This window comes from Eubalaena glacialis, chromosome 20, assembly GCF_028564815.1.
Source record: "Eubalaena glacialis isolate mEubGla1 chromosome 20, mEubGla1.1.hap2.+ XY, whole genome shotgun sequence".
Classification (NCBI taxonomy): Eukaryota; Metazoa; Chordata; class Mammalia; order Artiodactyla; family Balaenidae; genus Eubalaena; species Eubalaena glacialis.
In genome coordinates, this window is record NC_083735.1 from 18,693,919 (window position 1) to 18,708,403 (window position 14,485).

The window sequence follows — 14,485 nt, forward strand, 5'->3', positions numbered from 1 at the left end:
AGAGACTACAGTCAAGAGCTTGCAGTCTCTGTCACAACAACTTTGGGTGACAACATCAAGGACTCATGGAATATAAAGCATGAGGGAGAAAAACATTAGAATTACTATGTTTAACAAAGACTCGGAGAGATACACTTCCAAAACAAACAACATCTATAGGATTAAAAGCCTCATGGGAGGTAACACTTCTAAACAACCTTCACCAATTTTTCAGGAAATACTAAACTGCTGTGATTCACTTAGACTGACAGTCCCACACATTTTATCGTCTGTATACTGTATCTCTCTTTCCAAAGTCTTAGACACAGCCACTATTGGCTTGAAATCTAATGCTGTCTGCACTTTCACTCTCCATAGCTTTGTTCTTCCAAATCTGTCAAAATGCTGCTGTAATCTCCTGACCTTTTCACAGAACACTGCAATGAGATTAAGAAAACATTGGGTCTGGTCCTCCATTTTGAATGTTGAGAGATGTCGAGAATACACATCTTTTCTGCTCCACCTCCACAAACTTACCCACCTTATCTAGGGGAGGTTGAATAATAATTACTGTCCTACAGCTTAATTTACAAACACTGAATTGAACCATGTACAGGTAAGAAGATCATGGTCTTCAAATTTTTTGCTCCACAATTATAAAACTTTGTTATTCCTAAACTAAATTTGGTGACAGATTACTCAAAATATCCAACTAAAGTAACTAAAAACTATAAATCTAAACTCTAAGTAACAAACAAATAAAATATAAAATTAACTGAAAATTAATACACATATATAAACTTAAATTTTAAATTCTAAGAACTTCATTTCTTTCATTAATAAAGAATAATTCATTGTGAAAATCAAGTATCATCAAACTTCAAATAATGAAACTACAGCATGTGTGATTTTCACAAATATTACTTTATTTTTAATTTTTTAATTTATTTTTTTATACAGCAGGTTCTTCTTAGTCATCAACTTTATACACATCAGTGTATACATGTCAATCCCAATCGCCCAATTCATCACACCACCACCACCAGCCCCCTGCGGCTTTCCCCCCCTGGTGTCCATACGTTTGTTCTCTACATCTGTGTCTCAATTTCTGCCCTGCAAACTGGTTCATCTGTACCATTTTTCTAGGTTCCACATATATGCGTTAATATACGATATTTGTTTTTCTCTTTCTGACTTACTTCACTCTGTATGACAGTCTCTAGATCCATCCACATCTCAACAAGTGACCCAATTTCGTTCCTTTTTATGGCTGAGTAATAGTCCATTGTATATATGTACCACATCTTCTTTAACCATTCGTCTGTCGATGGGCATTTAGGTTGCTTCCATGACCTGGCTATTGTAAATAGCGCTGCAATGAACATTGGGGTGCATGTGTCTTTTTGAATTATGGTTTTCTCTGGGTATATGCCCAGTAGTGGGATTGATGGATCATATGGTAATTCTATTTTTAGTTTTTTAAGGAACCTCCATACTGTTCTCCATAGTGGCTGTATCAATTTACGTTCCCACCAACAGTGCAAGAGGGTTCCTTTTTCTCCACACCCTCTTGAGCACGTGTTGTTTGTAGATTTTCTGATGATGCCCATTCTAACTGGTGTGAGGTGATATCTCATTTTAGTTTTGATTTGCATTTCTCTAATAATTAGTGATGTTGAGCAGCTTTTCATGTGCTTCTTGGCCATCTGTATGTCTTATTTGGAGAAATGTCTATTTAGGTCTTCTGCCCATTTTTGGATTGGGTTGTTTGTTTTTTTAATATTGAGCTGCATGAGCTGTTTATATATTTTGGAGATTAATCCTCTGTCTGTTGATTTGTTTGCAAATATTTTCTCCCATTCTGAGGGTTGTCTATTCATCTGGTTTATGGTTTCCTTTGCTGTGCAAAATCTTTGAAGTTTCATTAGGTCCCATTTGTTTATTTTTGTTTTTACTTCCATTACTCTAGGAGGTGGATCAAAAAAGATCTTGCTGTGATTTACGTCAAAGAGTGTTCTTCCTATGCTTTTCTCTAAGAGTTTTATAGTGCCCGGTCTTACGTGTAGGTCTGTAATCCATTTTGAGTTTATTTTTGTGTATGGTGTTAGGGAGTGTTCTAATTTCATTCTTTTACATGTAGCTGCCCAGTTTTCCAGTACCACTTACTGAAGAGACTGTCCTTTCTCCATTGTATATCCTTGCCTCCTTTGTCATGGATTAGTTGACCACAGGTGCGTGGGTTTATCTCTGGGCTGTCTGTCTTGTTCCACTGATCTATGTTTCTGTTCTTGTGCCAGTACCATATTGTCTTGATTACTGTAGCTTTGTAGTATAGTCTGAAGTCAGGAAGTCTGATTCCTCCAGCTCCGTATTTTTCCCTCAAGACTCCTTTGGCTATTCAGGGTCTTTTTTGTCTCCATACAAATTTTAAGATTTTTTGTTCTAGTTCTGTAATTCGTAATTTGATAGAGATTGCACTGAATCTGTAGATTGCCTTGGGTAGTATAGTCATTTTCACAATATTGATTCTTCCAATCCAAGAACATGATATATCTCCCCATCTGTTGGTATCATCTTTAATTTCTTTCATCAGTGTCTTATAGTTTTCTGCATACAGGTCTTTTGTTTCCCTAGGTAGGTTTATTCCTAGGTATTTTATTCTTTTTGTTGCAATGGTAAATGGGAGTGTTTCCTTAATTTCTCTTTCTGATTTTTCATCACTGGTGTATAGGAATGCAAGAGATTTCTGCACATTAATTTTGTACCCTGCAACTTTACCAAATTCATTGATTCGCTCTGGTAGTTTTCTGGTGGCATCCTTAGGATTCTCTATGTATAGTATCATGTCATCTGCAAACAGTGACAGTTTTACTTCTTCTTTTTCAATTTGTATTACTTTTATTTCTTTTTCATCTCTGATTGCCATTGCTAGGACTTCCAAAACTATGTTGAATAATAATGGTGAGAGTGGACATCCTTGTCTTGGTCCTGATCTTAGAGGAAATGCTTTCAGTTTTTCACCATTGAGAATGATGTTTGCTGTGGGTTTGTCAAATATGGCCTTTATTATGTTGAAGTAGGTTCCCTCTATGCCCACTTTCTGGAGAGTTCTTATCATAAATGGGTGTTGAATTTTGTCAAAAGCCTTTTCTGCGTCTATTGAGATGATCATATGGTTTTTATTCTTCAATTTGTTAATATGGTGTATCACATTGATTGATTTGTGTATATTGAAGAATCCTTGTATCCCTGGGATAAATCCCACTTGACCATGGTGTATGATCCTTTTAATGTGTTGTTGGATTCTGTTTCCTAGAATTTTGTTGAGGATTTTTGCATCTATATTTATCAGTGATATTGGTCTGTAATTTTCTTTTTTTGTAGTATCTTTGTCTGGTTTTGGTATCAGCGTGATGGTGGCCTCATAGAATGAGTTTGGGAGTGTTCCTTCCTCTGCAATTTTTTGGAAGAGTTTGAGAAGGATGGGTGTTAGCTCTTCTCTAAATATTTGATAGAATTCACCTGTGAAGCCATCTGGTCCTGGACTTCTGTTTGTTGGAAGATTTCCAATCACAGTTTCAATTTCATTACTTGTGATTGGTCTGTTCATATTTTCTATTTCTTCCTGGTTCAGTCTTGGAAGGTTATACCTTTCTAAGAATTTGTCCATTTCTTCCAGGTTGTCCATTTTATTGGCATACAGTTGCTTGTAGAGTCTCTTAGGATGCTTTGTATTTCTGTGGTGTCTGTTGTAACTTCTCCTTTTTCATTTCTAATTTTATTGATTTGAGTCCTTTCCCTCTTTTTCTTGATGAGTGGCTAATGGTTTATTAATTTTGTTCATCTTCTCAAAGAACCAGCTTTAGTTTTATTGATCTTTGCTATTGTTTTCTTTGTTTCTATTTATTTCTGCTCTGATCTTTATGATTTCTCTCCTTCTGCTAACTTTGAGTTTTGTTTCTTCTTCTTTCTCTAGTTCCTTTAGGTGTAAGGTTAGATTGTTTATTTGAGATTTTTCTTGTTTCTTGAGGTAGGCTTGTATAGCTATAAACTTCCCTCTTAGAACTGCTTTTGCTGCATCCCATAGGTTTTGGATCATCGTGTTTTCATTGTCATTTGTCTCTAGGTATTTTTTGATTTCCTCTTAGATTTCTTCAGTGATCTCTTGGTTATTTAGCAACGTATTGTTTAGCCTCCATGTGTTTGTGTTTTTTACATTCTTTTCCCTGTAATTCATTTCTAATCTCATAGCGTTGTGGTCAGAAAATATGCTTGATATGATTTCAATTTTCTTAAATTTACTCAGGCTTGACTTGTGACCCAAGATGTGATCTATCCTGGAGAATGTTCTGTGTGCACTTGAGAAAAAAGTGTAACCTGCTGTTTTTGGGTGGAATGTCCTATATATATCAATTAAATCTATCTGGTCTATTGTGTCATTTAAAGCTTCTGTTTCCTTATTTATTTTCATTTTGGATGATCTGTCCATTGGTGTGCGTGAGGTGTTAAAGTCCCCCACTATTATTGTGTTACTGTTGATTTCCTCTTTTATAGCTGTTAGCAGCTGCCTTATGTACTGAGGTGCTCCTATGTTGGGTGCATATATAATTGCTATATCTTCTTCTTGGATTGATCCCTTGATCATTATGTAGTGTCCTTCCTTGTCTCTTGTAACATTCTTTATTTTAAAGTCTATTTTTATCTGATATGAGTATTGCTACTCCAGCTTTCTTTTGATTTCCATTTGCATGGAATATCTTTTTCCCCTCACTTTCAGTCTGTATGGGTCCCTAGGTCTGAAGTGGGTCTCTTGTAGACAGCATATATATGGGTCTTGTTTTTGTATCCATTCAGCAAGCCTGTGTCTTTTGGTTGGAGCATTTAATCCATTCACGTTTAAGGTAATTATCGATATGTATGTTCCTATGACCATTTTCTTAATTGTTTTGGGTTTGTTTTTGTAGGTCCTTTTCTTCTCTTGTGTTTCCCACTTAGAGAAGTTCCTTTAGCATTTGTTGTAGAGCTGGTTTGGTGGTGCTGAATTCTCTTAGCTTTTGCTTGTCTGTAAAGCTTTTGATTTCTCCATCAAATCTGAATGAGATCCTTGCTGGGTAGAGTAATCTTGGTTGTAGGTTCTTTCCTTTCATCACTTTAAGTATATCATGCCACTCCCTTCTGGCTTGTAGAGTTTCTGCTGAGAAATCAGCTGTTAACCTTATGGGAGTTCCCTTGTATGTTATTTGTCATTTTTCCCTTGCTGCTTTCAATAATTTTTCTTTGTCTTTAATTTTTGCCAATTTGATTAATATGTGTCTCGGTGTGTTTCTCCTTGGGTTTATCCTGTATGGGACTCTCTGCGCTTCCTGGATTTGGGTGGCTATTTCCTTTCCCACGTTAGGGAAGTTTTCGACTATAATCTCTTCAAATATTTTCTCTGGTCCTTTCTCTCTCTCTTCTCCTTCTGGGACCCCTATAATGCGAATGTTGTTGCATCTAATGTTGTCCCAGAGGTCTCTTAGGCTGTCTTCATTTCTTTTCATTCTTTTTTCTTTAGTCTGTTCTGCAGCAGTGAATTCCACCATTCTGTCTTCCAAGTCACTTATCCGTTCTTCTGCCTCAGTTATTCTGCTATTGATTCCTTCTAGTGTAGTTTTCATTTCAGTTATTGTATTGTTCATCTCTGTTTGTTTGTTCTTTAATTCTTCTAGGTCTTTGTTAAACATTTCTTGCATCTTCCTGATCTTTGCCTCCATTCTATTTCCGAGGTCCTGGATCACCTTCACTATCATTATTCTGAATTCTTTTTCTGGAAGGTTGCCTATCTCCACTTCATTTAGTTGTTTTTCTGGGGTTTTATCTTGTTCCTTCATCTGGTACATAGCCCTCTGCCTTTTCATCTTGTCTGTCTTTCTGTGAATGTGGTTTTTGTTCCACGGGCTGCAGGATTGTAGTTCTTCTTGCTTCTGCTGTCTGCCCCCTCCAAATATTACTATTAAATGTAATACAATTATGATTTCTTGGCTTGTAGTGGGCATATTCTAATTAGATATGTTAAAATTTTTTATAGAACTAGTTTTCACAGAACAGGAAAAATACAGACATTGTAAGTTTAAGTTAAGGTATCAGTGCAATATTTTTAGATGTGGCATATTTTGTTGAGAAAATGGAATTTTTTATATCAAAAAGATCTTGCAAAACTGCTACTGACAACTACCCGGAATGGATCTCAGAGTTGGCTCACAAATTATCTTATTTGTAAGCTTAAGGTAACACAACAGAAAAATGAAATCACAGAAATCTAGAGGTAGAAGAGACTTTAAATTCGCCTTTTCATTTTACTGCTTCCAGGAAATTGCAAAGGAAGGAACACTTCTGAACAGATTTTATGAGGCCAGCATCATCCTGATACCAAAACCAGACAAAGATATCACAAAGAAGAAAACTGCAGGCCACTATCATTGATGAACATAGATGCAAAAATCCTCTACAAAATACTAGCAAACTGAATCTAACAATACATTAAAAGGATCACACATCATGATCAAGTGGGATTTATTCCAGGGATGCAAGGATTTTTCCATACCCACATATCAATCAATGTGATACACCACATTAACAAATTGAAGATTAAAAAACCATATAATCATCTCAATAGATGCAGAAAAAGCTTCTGATAAAATTCAACATCCATTTATGATAAAAACTCTCCAGAAAGTGGGCATAGAGGGAACATACCTCAACATAATAAGGCGTATATATGACAAACCCACAGCTAACATTATACTCAATGGTGAAAAGCTGAAAGCATTTCCTCTAAGATCAGGAACAAGACAAGGATGCCCACTCTTGCAACTTTTATTCAACATGGTTTTGGAAGTCCTAGCCACAGCAATCAACGAAGAAAAAGAAATAAAAGGCATCCAAATTAGAAAGGAAGAAGTAAAACTGTCACTGTTTGCAGATGACATGATACTATACACAGAAAATCCTATAGACACCAGCAGGAAACTACCAGAGCTCATCAATGAATTTGGAAAAGTTGCAGGATACAAAATTAATATACAGAAATCTGTTGCATTTCTATACACTAATAATGAAGTATCAGAAACAGAAATTGAGGAAACAATCCCATTTACCATCACATCAAAAAGAATACAACACCTAGCAATAAACATACCTAAGGAGGCAAAAGATCTCTACTCTAAAAACTATAAGCCTCTGATGAAAGAAACTGAAGACAACACAAACAGATGGAAAGATATACCATGTTCTTGGACTGGAAGAATCAATATTGTTAAAATGACTATACTACCCAAGGCAATCTACACATTCAATGCAATCCCTATCAAAATACCAATGGCATTTTTCAAAGAACTAGAACAAATAATTTTAAAATTTGTATGGAAACACAAAAGAACCTGAACAGCCAAAGCAACCTTGAGAAAAAAGAACAGAGCTGGAGAATTCATGCTCCCTGACATCAGACTACACTACAAAGCTACAGTATTCAAAACAGTATGGTACTAGCACAAAAACAGACACATAGATCAATGGAACAGGACAGAGAGCCCAGAAATAAACCCATGCACTTATGGTCAGTTAATCTACTACAAAGGAGGCAAGAATATACAATGGAGAAAAGACAGTCTCTTTAATAATTGGTACTGGGAAAACTGGACAGCTACCATGAAAGAATCAAATTAGAATATTCTCTAACACCATATACAAAAATAAACTCAATATGGATTAAAGACCTAAATGTAAGACTGGATACTATAAAACTCCTAGAGGAAAACATAGGCAGAACACTCTCTGATATAAATTGCAGCAATATTTTTTTGGGTCCCTCTCCTAAAGTAAAGGAAATAAAAGCAAAAATAAACAAATGGGACCTAATTAAACTTAAAGGCTTTTGCACAGCAAAGGAAACCACTGACAAAATGAAAAGACCACCTACTGAATGGGAGAAAATATTTGCAAATGATATGACCACAGGGATTAATAGCCAACATATATAAATAGCTCATACAACTCAACATCAAAAAAATCAAACAACCCAAATAAAAAATGGGTGGAAGAATTGAATAGACAGTTTTCCAAAGAGGAAATGCAGATGGTCAACAGGCACATGAAAAAATGCTCAACACTGCTAAGCATCAGGGAAATGCAAATCAAAACCACAATGAGATATCACCTCACACCTGTCACAATGGCTATCATCAAAAAGAAAACATATAATAAATGTTGGCAAGAACGTAGAGTAAAGGGAATCCTCGTACACTGTTGGTAGGAATGTAAATTGGTGCAGACACTGCGGAAAACAGTATGAAAGTTTCTTAAAAAACAAAAAATAGAATTACCATATGACCCAGCAATTCCACTCTTGGGTATATACCCAAAAAAACAAAGAACAAAAAAAACCCAAAAACCAAAAATACTAATTTGAAAGGATACATGCACCCCAATGCTCATAGCAGCATTATTTACAATTGCCAAGATATGGAAGCAACCTAAGTGTCCATCAACAGAGGAATGGATAAAGAAGATATGATACACACACACACACACACACACACACACATACACAATGGAATACTAGTCAGCCATAAAAAAGTATGAAGTTTTGCCATTTGCAGCAACATGGATGGACTTGGAGGGCATTATACTAAGTGAAATAAGTCAGACAAAGATAAATACTGTATGATATCACTTACATGTGGAATCCAAAAAATACAACAAACTAGTGAATATAACAAAAAAGAAGCAGTCTCACAGATGTAGAGAACAAACTAGTGGTTACCAGTGGGGAGAGGGAGGGGAGGGGCAACATAGAGGTCGGGGAGTGGGAGGTACAAACTATTGGGTGTAAGACAGGCTACGAGGATGTATTATACAACACGGGGAATAGAGCCAGTATTTTGCAATAACTGTAAATGGAGTGTAACCATTAAAAATTGTATAAAAAATTTAAAAAAATTTTTCAAAATTGACTTTTCATTTTACAGCTTCTAAGAAATTGCATTTTACACTTTTTAGGAAATTATTTTATGGGAATTGCTTAACATTCTTTTCAAGTTTGCTAAAAATGTTTAGGGAATCTTCCTTCTAGTTCTAGAAAATGTTATCTTCTGTTTTACTGAGAAATTGCAAAACATTCTACATTCTAGATCTTTAATCTCAGTTTTGTTACTTACAAAAATGGAACATATACATGTATATACACATGGAAATAAAAATTTTAAACACACCTGTAAAATAACATTCATAATTTAGTCATAAAAATAAGTAATGATCATTTTCAGGTAATTGTGGATCCTCTAAGTCATGCTGCCATAAGATAAGCGGCTTAAGAAATGGTAGAAATGATAAAACTTACATTTTTTAATTACCACATCTTCCCCCCCAAAATAAAAAATATTGTCTCAATGCAATTATTTTCTCTGGAATTTCTAAACTCAGACCTTTGCAACTAGTACTTAGCTGTTATTTCTTAAGGTAGTGAAACTAGGGCCTTCAGGCAACAGAGTACATCATTATCCTTCCCATGAATAACAGAAAGCAAAGGTTCACTGCCAAGGCACAGTCTCATGTTACTTCAGGTTAGCAATTCGAAAATTTACTTTGTGGTAAGGTCTGGTTTTCCCAGGGAGGCAAGATTAAATGCCAGATAAAGGATTCACTACTTGACAATTAGAGAAACTGATGCCTACAAGCTGATAATACACTAAAGAGGTAACTTGAAACAATTATATCAATTATCTAAACACCATATAATGCATTACTTTTAGCAGCTGAGAAACAGAGACAGGAGAATAAAGAATGGAAGAAGGAAAAATAAAACCATTTGTATTAAGCAAAATTATTTTGATTACTCATCCTTAGTAGTTTATTTTTAAAATGTTTTTTAAATTAAATCAATACTAATTTTTTAAAGTAAAGAATGATTAAAACATGTATTTAATTTCATGTAGGAGGTTGAGCATTTGGTATTAGGCCCTACCTGATATTGGCAACTGTACCAACATTTTTATAAAACATTAAAGAGCAAATGACATTTGAATTTAGATCTTTATATTTTCTGGGCAAGAATCATATGAGATGTGCATGAGATTCTATTCACATCTGTTTTTATTCTAGCTAAAAAGATGTTCATGGAAGTATTACACTTGGCTTTCTCATATGGCTTCAGGCTTATTTAAAAGCTTCTAAGAAGATAAAAGCGGTAACATTTTCTTTGCTTGTTGGGTGGTCAAAAGGTTAAACATCAAATTCTCAGTGTGGGAAAATCCCAAAGTCCTCTAGGTGAAATGTTTTGATACTTAGTAAATGTGTCTATGTGGAAATATACACAGCTGAAGACCAGTCAATAAGCACTTCCCTGGCTGCAATCAAATTGGAAAAAAAAAAAAAAGTAACTGACCACTTATTTTAAAGTCTCCACTTGTATTGTTATGTTAGCTTACATTATAGGGTTCTTTACAAGTTTACAAAGTACTTTCACATATATCATCTCATTATTTGATAGGACGGTAAGTGAAAGTATCTCTAAGGAGACAGTAATGACAGTGGTTTAATGTGTATATCTCACCTCTTCTGCCTATTCAAGGGCTCTGCTCCTGCAGTAACCTCCCTACTTTCCCCTCTTCCGCTGAGTCCTTCCCTTCAGCGCACGCACATTTCTCCCGTCCTGGAAAGCTTCTGGTCCCACTTCTCCACTGAGCCACCATCCCCCTCCCTACCACTTCTCTCCTGCTCTTCACAGCAGGGCTACTGGAAAGCTGCCAGCATTTCCTGTCTCTGGTTTCCTCTGCTTCAGCAGGTCTCCCCTCCGCCACTCCACTAACGCTGCTTGTCAAGGTCACTGATGACCTCCGTGTTGCTAAATCCAGAGGTCAATTCTCAGTTTTCATCTTACAAAGTCTGACCCAGTTGATAACTCTCTTTTCCTTGAAATAATTTTTCGTGATGTCCAAGCCCACTCGGTCCTCATTTTCCTCCTATTCCCCTGGCAGTTCCTTCCTGGTACTTCTGTTGGTACTGCCCTACGGCCAGTCCTAGGGCCAATCCCTGGACCTCCTCTCTTCTTGAATCTATAATTACTCCCTTAATCATCTCATCTAGCCTTTACATACTATAAATATACTGACAAATCCAAAATTTCTATCTCCAGCCTTCTGCAATAATATAAATTCCATGAAGGCAGGAATTTTTGTTTAAGTGGTACACTTCTGTTTCCGAAGTGCCTAGAAGAGTTTCTGGCTTGTAGCAAGCTCTCAAATATTTGCTAAATAAATTAATGAGTGAATGTGGATGTATAACTTATTGTAAGTGTTAATGATTCCCTTAAAAATTAAAGCATAATATTAAAAAAATCAATAATTGTCTGGTACTAACAGTGTAGCTGACCTCAGAAACTGTGGGGTGGGGAAGGCAATACAGTAAAACATGTTCAAGGACGCATCTTTTTTGGAATGGTAAATTTTCTGATACTGATTTATGTCCTCAAGTTTCAGATGTATATATTAAAATAAATATATTTTGTTAAAGTTACACGTAACCACTTGAAGATTAGAAATAGGACGTATAACTTTCGAACCACTAGAGGAAGAGAAATGATAAGGAAAAAAGGACCAATCTAATGTTAGGTGATAAGGGAAAGAGATAACTCACACTCACATAATATAGCAAAAATGAATGCAAACATGTCCATAATTACAATAAATATGATTGGGTTAGACTCCTTCATTAAAAATAAGCAAGTCTCATATTGTGTTTTTTAAAAAGCTGTGAATGTTCCTTACAAGAGTCAAACATTACCCAGAATGTTTGAAAATACATGGAATTGAGAACCAAAAGCATTAAATGGGACAAAGAAAAATTCACCAAGAAGATATTACACACACAAACAAAATAGCTTAAAATAATAGAATGAAAAAACTGTTAAAAGAATGCAATTTAACACACAATCATGGCTGAGATATCAACACTTCTCTACTAGAAATGGATAAGTCAAGTGGAAAAACTAAGTAAGAAAAAGTATCTGAGTAACAAAACAAAGAAGGTGCTTATTAACCTTGATTTTAATAAACAGAGAATATATAAACTGACCATTTATTAGTCATCACTAAAACATCAATAAGATTAAAATGTTAAAGTTATAATACAGGTTTAATGAAATATTCATATAGTAGAGTATTATTCAGGAGTGAAAATAAATTAACTAGAAGTCATGTGTCAAAATGGATAAATTTCTTTTTTTTCTTTTTTCTTTTAAAAAAATATGGAATGCTTCACGAATTTGCGTGTCATCCTCGCGCAGGGGCCATGCTAATCTTCTCTGTATCGTTCCAATTTTAGTATATGTGCTGCCGAAGCGAGCACCAAAATGGACAAATTTCTTACACATTATCTTAAAAATACAAATTATAAAAAGATAGGTACTGTTTATGTAAAAGTTTTTAAATTACAAAATAAGTGTATATTATTCAGAGATATATCCATTCGTAATATAACTACGAAAACTTACATGGGAATGATAAAAATCAAACTTGGAACAGTGGTTACCTCTTTGGGGAAGAGAGGATTATGATGGAGGAAGGTATATATGTTGATAGTTTATTTTTTAAGCTGGTAGTACATACATAGCTATGCATTATAGTATTATTGTCTATTGTCTTTTTAAAAGTTGGATATATTCCATTTTAAAAAACAAACTCATTCAAGGCTTATTCCCTGCTGCATATGGAAAAATGCTAAAATTTAATAGCAAAAGACTGACAGAAAAAAGGCCACTTTGGAAAATTTAAGATACACCATTAAGTAAACAATTATTGGATTAAAAAAGAAATAAAAACTGGGATTACAAGCCTTTTGAAAATAAATGACACTTAGGAACTTACAAATAGCCACCTGTATAATTTGGTCAAAGCCATTACTGACACAGGAAAATTCATATCCTTACATGTATTTACTAAAGAACAATTAAGAATTTAAAATAAATGAACTATGTATTTAACTCAAGAAGCGAAAAAAGAGGATAAGATAAATTTGACGAAAACAGAAGGGAACAGACAATAAAGATAAAAGCAGAAATAAATAACAACTCCCCAATAAAACAGTAAACACAAAAAAGTGGTATTTAAGAAGACTTAATAAAATAGACAAACCTCTATCAAGTCATTTTAAAAAAGAACTGAAAATGAAATAGACAACATTAAACATAAATTATGGCATATCCATAGTTTGGAAGAGCATCCAAATATAAGACCAGAATAAGAGACCTATAATAAATATATTAATATCTCAGTATAATATCAGTTTAAAAGGCAAGAACAATATGTACAGTATGGTCACATTTGTGTTAAAAAGGAAATGATATATGTGTTTAAGTTTACAGGCCTGTAAAATATATTTTAAAAAGGACTGAGGTGAGAAAAATATTTGTGACCTATAAAGTAGGAACAGGATTTAATATTTTGACATATCCTAGAAATCAGTCAATAAAAAAATAAAAGTTGGCAAAGGATATTAATGGGCAATTCCTAGGAAACTATAAACAAACAAAAAATTCTCTACCTCACTGGTAACCAGAAAAATGGAAATTATAATAATCATGATAAATCATTTTTCACACTCAAATTGGGAAAACAATTAAACAACAATATTAAGTGAAGGGGAACATTGGAAGCCCATTACTTATTGCTGGTAAAAGTATATCTTAGTGTAACCATTTTGAAGAACAATTTGACAGTGTCTATTAAAATATAATAGCTATGGACCCAGCAATTTAACATTTCATCTACAAAGAACCCTGGATATTCACTGCAGCACTGCTTCTAACAGTGAAAAAAATAGAAACAATCAAAATTCCCATCAGCAGGACAATGGTTAAATAAATTATGGCACATCAGTGGAGTAGTCTGTGGCCATTAAAAAGTTCATTCTTCAAAGAAACATAAACATATATATGTGTACATATCGATACATACACGTATATATACATACACACATATATACACATATATGCATAGGCAGAAAAAGTTGTGGAATGGTGTATTATTTTTAAAAAAGCAAACAGAACATATATTAACTCAACTTTACAAAAGAGTTAGCTTAGTCTAGAGGCTAGAGAGGACTTCGTCAGGACCACACAGACAGCAAATGAGTCTGGGACCAGAACTCAGGTGTTAGGACACCCAACCCAGTGTTCTTCCACGTTACACAACTTGGTACACTGAAATGAAAGTGCGTGGATTTTACAATCCTTCAGGCCTAGGTTCAAATGCCAGCTTCAACACTTCCTGATTAGGTAAACTTGGGAAAAAGAGATTTCTGAACTTTAGCATTTTCACTGTAAAATGGACAAATAAATACTAACTCCGTGAACCGTAAACATTAAATGAAAACTAAATGAGCACACTTCCTTCTCCCCTGGTCAATAGAATCAAGTTTATGAAGAGTATCCTCTCTATCAATCAGCAGGGTCCAGAAATAGTCGTTGGCACCT

The 14,485-nt window shown here is 34.7% G+C and overlaps 1 protein-coding gene and 1 non-coding gene across 5 annotated transcripts in view; both read right to left on the reverse strand.

Annotated features, from left to right (window-relative positions):
• Window positions 1-14,485, reverse strand: part of MICU3 (mitochondrial calcium uptake family member 3) — a 116,010-nt gene that overhangs the window by 84,518 nt on the left and 17,007 nt on the right. The gene's annotated exons all lie outside the window — the stretch shown is intronic.
• LOC133081495 (U6 spliceosomal RNA) lies at window positions 12,254-12,360 on the reverse strand. The gene has a single exon (XR_009698834.1). It is a non-coding gene; the product is annotated as a U6 spliceosomal RNA (small nuclear RNA).